We start from the raw sequence: 9,083 nt of genomic DNA on the forward strand, positions 1-9,083 counted from the left end.
TATACATATTTTATTTCATTTGAGTATTTTTAGATTTAAAAAAATGCGTCTAAAGCATTTTTAATAGTATCATTAATTATTTCAAAAAATCACCTATAAGTAGATGGTGTTTTTGATCTGGATAGGGCCAATTTAAAACTATAAAATAATTAGAATAAAAATTATGTAGGGGAGTAGTGGATGGCCATGTTTGTCAACTGGCCAGGCCACCACCCTTTAACTTTTTATCTATAAAACCAATTTCTCTCAAAATTGGTTATAATGTGAAAGGATTGAAATAATTATGTTTTAGTATGTTTTGATAAAATTTATATAAATGAGTGGTTAATTTTAAGCATGTCTGACATCCATATAATAATTTATAAAATATTAACATTAAATAGATGAGTTGATGATAAAATAAAATGTTAATATTAATTATTTATTCTAATTTTTAAATTATAATATAATTCTTGAATAATATCTTATGGTCAGTTGAAACATACCATGTATTGACTGAGCTAGAAAAACTTTCACATAAACTCAAGCTCAAAAACTTTTATAGATACAGCTTTGACTTAAATTTTATTTTAAGAATAAGGATTTAGCTACACATTCTAAATCGCGAAAAATTTGGAATCTTGCTTATATCTCATAAAAAAAATTAAAATTAATATTGAAAATAATATTAATAGATGCTAGGAAAAAGGCTTGCATTTGAGTTTTTAAAAATCGCTAAAAATGGAGGAAATATTATCATTGTTCTTAGAATTAGGAAAAACGCATCTATTAATATTTATTTCAAACTTAAAAAATTTTCTAATAGATATAAGAGAGATTCACAATTTATTTGTTTTTAGCGATTTTTTTAGTGATTTAATGGGAACCAAATTTGTTTGATATATTACTCTTAAATATTTCCTAGTTTAAGCCGCTAGTCTTGTTTGATGATAGAACCTTCTGGTACATCTTACAATGAAATTTATACCATTTTTTTTTTAATCGAAATTAAAATATTTTGCGAATTCAGGAAGGAAATTAGATTTTTTCAAGGAAATTACTTTGTCGATATGATCAGTAGCAAAAATCATCAATATCAATCTCTATTGTCGACATTTTAAATTATTTTGAAAACTATGTTTATAATGCAGATTTTTAAATAAAAATTTAAATTTCAAAATTAAATTAAATAAAATGATTAGTGCTACGTCGCTACTCTAAATTAGTAGCGAGCTATCGATACTGAAAAAAGTAGCGCACTATAACACTACAAATACACCATTAACATTCTCTTAGCTGCCCTCAAAGAAGTTAATATCCCATCCACTCTTGAACCAGTGGGTCTTTCTAATGATGATGCCATATGCCATCATGGTATATCCCTTATCCCCTGGAAGAATAGTCTCTCACTGATCTGGGACTGCACTTGTATCGATTTTGCAGCGAAGACTAATATCTCATTTTTTCTGTCATCGAAAAGGCCGAAGTCTTATAAAAATTAATATGCTGCCTCACAACACAGTCTTAATACCTATAGTTACCAACACCTTATGCAAGTTCGGAAATGAAGTCCTTAATTTTATCAAAACCTTAGGGAAACAAAGGAGACAGATTACAGACTAAGAAGGATTCTACCATTGTCAGCAGATTTTACTTGAAATCTGTTGATCAAATTTTCTAAACTCCTCTCGGGTGATATGTACCATCCTTTTAAATGTTTTATATATAAAAATTTATATATATTTATTTCCCATATAATTCTTATTTGTTAATTTTAAAATGAAACCTGTTTTTTTAAACAAATAATTTATTACAAAAAGTATATCAACAAATAAAAAAATTAATTCTAAAAACAATTTTTTATTAATTAAATTATATAGATAATTATTATAAAATGTAGGGTCTAAGGTGCTAAATACTTATTTTTTTAAAAAAAGATAAGGGGATAAGGAAGAGTGGGGTGGGTAATAAAATATATATATAATAAAAAATTACCGTATTTTGAAAATTTTGATCTGGCACCTCTGTGCACATGATATAGTTTACCTTCATTTATTTTGCAATTAAATTTATTTAAGAATTCCAATATTTTTATATAAATTTATTTCAACTCTTTGGTTGGCCCAATCTATAAATGTTTTATCAGTCTGGGCAATTAATTAAATAAAATGCACAATAATTTCAACTATCTGGGCAACTAGTATAAAAATTGTAATGGACAGATAAAAAAAAGGAAATTTAATAATACTGATATTTAAAACATAGTCCTCTTGACTTCCCCCCCCCCTTTCTCACCTAAGCCAATGAATCTGAGGCCCCTTGGATGACTAAAATATAATTCAATTATAAAATAAATGACCATGAGCAGGGTTGCCATGTCTCCCCCCATCTGTGGGAGTCTCCCACAATTTTTTAGTTTACCCACATACATCTCACTCCCACAAAACTCCCACAATTAGAAATCTCCCACAAAAAGCTCCCACAATTTTTTAATTTCTCCCACAATTTTTTTTTTTAGCATTTTAATGTTTTTAATATATAAATAATAATTTTAAGAGACAGTATTTGATTATTTTTATATTTTTAAAATAAATTTTAAATATTTATTCGAAAAATATGTCTAGTTCTTTTATTTTATTTTTCCGCTCTAAAATATATTTTTTATAAAATTCTCCACTCGACATTTTCAAAATTTTTGTGTTAGAAAGAATAGAAGTTAGAACAGTATGTATAATTATTATAAATATATTTTAAATTACTTAATATATTTTATATCGTTATCTAGAATTGCAGTGCTCCACTCGACATTTTCAAAATTTTTGTGTTAGAAGAATAGAACTTTTAGAAGTGGATATTATTCTGATCTCTAATTCTTTTAAATAAAGTTAGTGGATGAATAATATTGATTAAATAATATTTTTCACTACTTACTTTTATATTATTCCATAAAGTATATGCAAAAGATTATAAATATAATTGATATATTATTCAACAATAGCTCAGTTATAACAAAGGACAATCTACCAAATATTATCATTTTAAAAATATGCGTACCATCATGCAAAATTCATATGCTATCTGTCATCACAATGTGGGTCGAATCTTTTCCCCATAATATTTAACGACTCCAAAATAAGTGCTAACTTTACTTGCGGTAGGACAAAAATGAGCAAGGCTATCACAAATATGTTAGGACCTGAATCCAAGAGGTCAATTCTAGACGATTTGAAAGAAGGAAATCCATATGCTATTTTAACAGATTCATCAAATAAGGGAAATATTAAAACATTTCCCTTGATCCTTCGCTATTTCAACAAGAATAAGGGCATTTCTATAAAACTATTGAAATTTTTTTCATCCGATAGTGAAAAATTCAACGATATAGCTAACCACATAATGGTAAATATAGCTGATTCAGGGTTATCAATGAGTTGCATGTCAGCTTTCTGCGCTGATAATGCCTCTGTTAATTTTGGCAAAAATCAAGGTGTATTTACCGAATTGAGGCAGCACAATAATGAATTAATACCAATTGGCTGTATATGCCATATACTGCATAATTCTTGCAAGAAGGCAATGAATGTACTATCTGTAGATGTCGAAGTAATTGTGATGAAATATTTTAACGAATTTAGTTCATCAACTAAAAGAGTCACTGAATTAAAAGAATTGGTGGAGTGGTCTGATTTGGAATGGTGTGAGTTGTTGCGATATGTACCTATCAGGTGGTTATTATTAATACCTGACATCGAGAGAATTTTAAAATTTTACGAACCCTTAAAGAAATACTTCTTAAATAAAGATTTTAAAAGCTGTCCTAAAATTTTGAAAAATTTTTTCGAGGATGAAATGTCAGAAGCATATTTGGGATTAGTTTCACATGTAGGAAATCTACTTCATGTAGTTAATATTCAGTTGCAATCAAAAGATTCTTTATTGAAAAAGACAAAATCATGCTACAGCTCTGTTCATCTCTACAGTTAAAAATAGATAATAAATTTTATGGCGCTATTGCTAAAAATATTATATTAAAATGTTCTATAATACTCTAATTAATACATTTTTAAATGAAGCAGATATTTTTATTAAGACAATTTTAGAATATTTACAATCAAAATTTGATTTTAATAACTTCTATTTACAAATGTTTAAATATTATGACCTTGGAACAGAAACCATCATTTGATGGTTTTTGTAATTTAATAAATATATTAAAATTACCGATAGACATTGAAGCCTTGTTTGAAGAGATTGTAATTTTTCCATTTTTTATATTTCGCCAGAATACTTAAAGTTAGATGGTCTAAAAGCAGAGGAGAAATGGGTGGAATTTTTTCGTAATAACGATAAATCCCCATGCTTGGAAAAAATTTGCGAGTATTTTTTCTCCTTACCTCATTCTAATGCCTAATCGGAGCGCATTTTTAGCCTGATGAGGACTGCCTGGAGAAAGGAGAGAAATCGAATTGCTTTAACAACATTAGAAGCCGAGTTAATGGTTAAAAAAATTATAAAATGTCATGCCAGGAATTTTATAAATATCTTAATAACGACGGTAAACGTTTAGTTCCATTATTTAAATCTCAAATAAAATATAATTAACTATAACTATTTGACTTTCTATATTTTATAAAATCTTATTTATACATTTGCATAAAATCAAATAAATTTATTTTTTACATTGTTAAATTAATATTTTGAATATTTTGGCAAATCATAAAAATAAAGAAGCATTACAATCTCCTCAAACATGACATAATATTAAATCTTATTAAATTACGATAATAGTAATAATATTCTTACTTTGGTATTTCTGCAGCATAATTTAGTGAACTTTAAATTATATTCTTCTGATTGCAACTGCATATTAACAGCATATAGTAGATTTCCTATATGTAAAATTCCTAAATATACTTCTGCCATTTATTTTTGAAAATTTTTTTCAAAATATTAGGACAGCTTTTATAATCTATTTATTTTTTAAAGGTTTGTAAAATTTTAAAATTCTACGATGGCGTGTATTAGGAGGAACCTGTCAACCAACATTATGCTGACTCAATTCTGTAAATACACTCTGGTTTTTGCCAAATTCACTGAGGAATTATCAGATCAGAAAGCTGCCATGCAATTCATTGGTAATGCCAAATCTGCCATATGGATATTTCATATGTGGAGAAATTTTTTTTAATAGTTTTATTGAAATGACATTAATTTTGTTGAAATAGGGGAGGATCAAGGGAAATGTTTTGATATCTCCTTATTAGATACATCTGTTAGAATTGCATATGTTTGCACATCTTTCAAATCGTCAAGAATTGACCTTCTGGATTTATATCCTAAAACATTGATGATAGCCTTGCTCATTAGTGTTCTACAAAGTATACTTTTTATTTATATTAGTCGTTAAATATTATGGGGAAAGATTCTACCAACATTGTGATGTTAAGTAGCTCTCTTAATATTATACTGCATACCATTTCCGCAACTGTAGTTGCATCTGTATTATTTCTTATTTTTAAAGAATATTTTTGTTTTGCAATAGATGTTGATAGACTGCCCTGTACTGATTTATGCTTTGAAGATTTTTGATGCTTCAAAATATCATATTCCCTTCCCCCATTGTATTAACTAAATACTGTAGAACAACTTCCCCGCACTGATTATAATTATTTTTTACATTGTAAATTTAAAATTGTTTGTTTTTTTATAAAATCTTATTTATACATTAGCATAAAATATATTTTTTTACATTGTAAAAATTACAATTTTTTTATAAAATTTTATCTTGTTATTCTTTTGTATTTAAAAAAGATTGTTGGTTATTATTTTTAAACAAAATTAATATATTATAATAAATCAATATGTTATTTTAATAATAAAGATAGTATTTAAGAAATTTTGTGTCGTACTATAATTACCTATTTTGAAAAATAGCTGCATATTTTATTTTGAAAAATAGTTACCTATTTTATTTTGAAAAAGAGTTGGATATTTTATTTTGAAAAATAGTTGGCTATTTTATTTTGAAAAAGAGTTGGATATTTTATTTTGAAAAATAGTTGGCTATTTTATTTTGAAAAATAGTTGGCTATTTTATTTTGAAAAATAGTTGGCTATTTTATTTTGAAAAATAGTTGGCTATTTTATTTTGAAAAATAGTTGGCTATTTTAATTTGAAAAATAATTACCTATTTTATATTTATAAAAAATAATAAGCGGATAACTAAGTCGGGCTTTTGCCGGCCGTTTTTTAGCAATTTTCATATTTCTCCCACAATTTTTATATTACTCCCACAAAATACCGAATTTCTCCCACAATTTGAAAATTTTGCCTTTGAGAATTCAAGATATCATTGCATTTGCACCCCTTCCCCCATATTTCCATGTTAGAGGTAGAGCCCTGTAATTTATCCTAAAGTCTGGTTCATCAGGGGTTGGGCATGGGCCTAAAAATTAAAATATTTGTCTAAATCTTAATTTATGATTGGATCTGACTAATGTTATTAAAGAACTTGATTTGATCTGATTTTTAAGAATGACTAACTCAATATTTTATTCAAAAAAATATAACTAAAGCCTGAAGATTTGCTCATAAATGGCAGAGAAGCTTAGTAAAATCTTGTGGTTTAGGCAATAATTTTCTATCTAAAATATCGTGTTAGCTATTTTTTCAAATCAAGTATGATAAAACAATTAGTGTTTTTTTACTATATTCATCTTTATAAAATGCTTTAATTTATTTTTTAATTAAAATAAAATTTTGGGCCAGGTCTGTTATAAAATAAAAATACAGGCTCAGGTGTGACTTGGAATTACAAAATATTATATTAATGGCTAAGCTAGGTTCAGGAAAAAAATTTAAATTGAAGAGATTTGGTAAACATTGATCTATAAAGAATTTATTGGTTATATTGAAATCTTAAAAGTTGTTTTGGAAAAAGAGAAATTAATTTATATCAACCTCTTCCGTCAGGAGCTCTATATATTTCCTTGCCCTATATTTGTCTGTCCATAACTTATGGTCCTGATTAATATGCTCAGAATTTGGAGAAATTTCCTTATAATTTTTTAATGAACTATAGAAATTTTACATATTATTAAATTCTGTAATATACCTTGTGGCTTTTACATTTAGTGAATTTGATAATTCATTTTTCTTAGACACAATATGCTATTATTTTTAGCATAAATTAAATAATACCTCTATTATATTCTGTGATTCAATATATAATTCTTTATACGTTTTGAGCAATAATTTCTGTGGCTGATCAACTGGCAACTGTGTTTGAATATTATTTATATTATTCTTAATATCTTGAATTTAAATTAGATTTGCAAATCATGTGAATATTTACCTAAATATATTCTTCTACCATTATTAGATGTGATTGAAAAGATGCTTGGTAATATGACTTCTTTCCCACTTAATATTAGGATATTATTTATTATGAAAATATATGTGGTATACCATGCAATTTTAGAGTTAGTTAATGATTTTATATATGTTTTATTTGCTATAAATCAAAAAATTTTGTAAAAGTCCATAGAAATTAAGATACATAATACATACCTGAATTTATCTCATTTATATTAGATAATTCTGAAAATCTTTTTTTGAAATCAATTATACATTCTTTACTCGTTGATAATTCCATGTGTTTTATATAAACTTAAATTTTACCGCTAAATAGACTTAATTAAATATAATGCCGCGTAAACGGTGACATCTCACATCAATCACATAAAATATGTGAAAATGATATTAGAATTCTCGACGCAACATCTAAATATTGTAGAGTCTTCCTCTCAAATATTTTGACATTTAAATATTTTTGTCACAATTGAAAAATTTGTCATTGGAAATCAAAACCTAAATAGAAAAAGAAATATATACTAAAATTATAGTTGAATCCTTTATTAAATAATAATCAATATAATTAAATACAAAGTGAAAAACATAATCAAAATAAAAGAAAATTAAAATTAATATAAGAAAAGAAAAGAAAAATAAGTAAATTTTAGTTAAAATAATAATAATCTTTTTTCGCATCATAATTTCTCCATTATATATCCTTTTTCTTTAATCAACATTTACATAGTCTCCCTAGCGAAGAATAAAAAGTTCTACATCCCACTTGTTAAAACTGTTAAAGTATGAAAAAATCTACAAATATCGCGTGTTTTTTTCTCATTTACATAGACGGGGATATTTTAATAAAACATTATTTTTGTTTACGATTTGCATAATGCATTTTTTTGTAAAGAAAAACTGCAACAATTTTTATTTATTAAAATTTTATTTTTAGATTCTTTCAATCATTTTATAAGTTGAATTAAAATTTTTACTTACATATCTTAAAATTATTTATCTTCCTGATGCTATTCGCCTAATTTTTTTATCGAAATTATTTTGTTCAATATTTCTAAATAATGCCTAATTATTCCCTTTGTCTCATAAATTATGATGGACACTTTATAATTTTTATTTTTTACTTCATACTTTTGTTGGGCAGCGAAATTAGCATACATAGTATCCAGTAGATAAATTTATTTAATTGTTGTAAAGATTGTATTGGGGCAGGAAACGTAATATATCGATTTGGTGCCATGTAAATTATTATAAATTAGATTTAGGAGGCGGTTAGTATCGATACTGTATTGACATAAACTTACATCATACATTTATATCAAACGGTTTTGGCGATAATTTTAAAATTTATTCCATCTTCTTCTTGATCCAGTTTGAAAAACTTTTATTTTCTTAAATAAGATAATCTTTTATTTTTCGAAAATAGACAGATATAAAAAATAATTTAGTTTTCCTATAATAATAAAATATTTACATTGTTTATTTGATTAAATATATTAAATCGAGTATTTTACATTTTATCTTATATCTAACATAATGATCTTACATTAAGTTTTTTATTTTTTATTTTATAAGAAATTAGAAATATAAAAAACCATTTTGTTTCCACTTAAATTATTGGAATTTTTAAAATAAAATAAGTAAATTGTTTTCCACGATAACCATTATTATGAAAAAATCCGTAAACACTCTCGGTTCATTTGTTGTGATAGACTAATACTAATATAAACCTAAT

The 9,083-nt window shown here is 25.6% G+C and overlaps 1 protein-coding gene across 1 annotated transcript in view; it reads right to left on the minus strand.

Moving 5' to 3' along the window:
- Positions 1-7,554, minus strand: part of LOC135926417 (chromosome transmission fidelity protein 18 homolog) — a 45,178-nt gene extending 37,624 nt beyond the window's left edge. The window contains exons 1-6 of the mRNA XM_065462291.1: positions 7,550-7,554; positions 7,448-7,493; positions 7,335-7,402; positions 7,181-7,293; positions 7,095-7,135; positions 6,941-7,055 (exon numbers count right to left, since the gene is read on the minus strand). The gene's annotated coding sequence lies outside the window, so the exon portion shown is untranslated. The remainder of the gene's footprint in view (positions 1-6,940; positions 7,056-7,094; positions 7,136-7,180; positions 7,294-7,334; positions 7,403-7,447; positions 7,494-7,549) is intronic.
- Between the last annotated feature and the right edge of the window lie 1,529 nt (positions 7,555-9,083).

This window comes from Gordionus sp. m RMFG-2023, chromosome 3, assembly GCF_954871325.1.
Source record: "Gordionus sp. m RMFG-2023 chromosome 3, tfGorSpeb1-WG-v2, whole genome shotgun sequence".
Taxonomy (NCBI): Eukaryota; Metazoa; Nematomorpha; class Gordioida; order Chordodea; family Parachordodidae; genus Gordionus; species Gordionus sp. m RMFG-2023.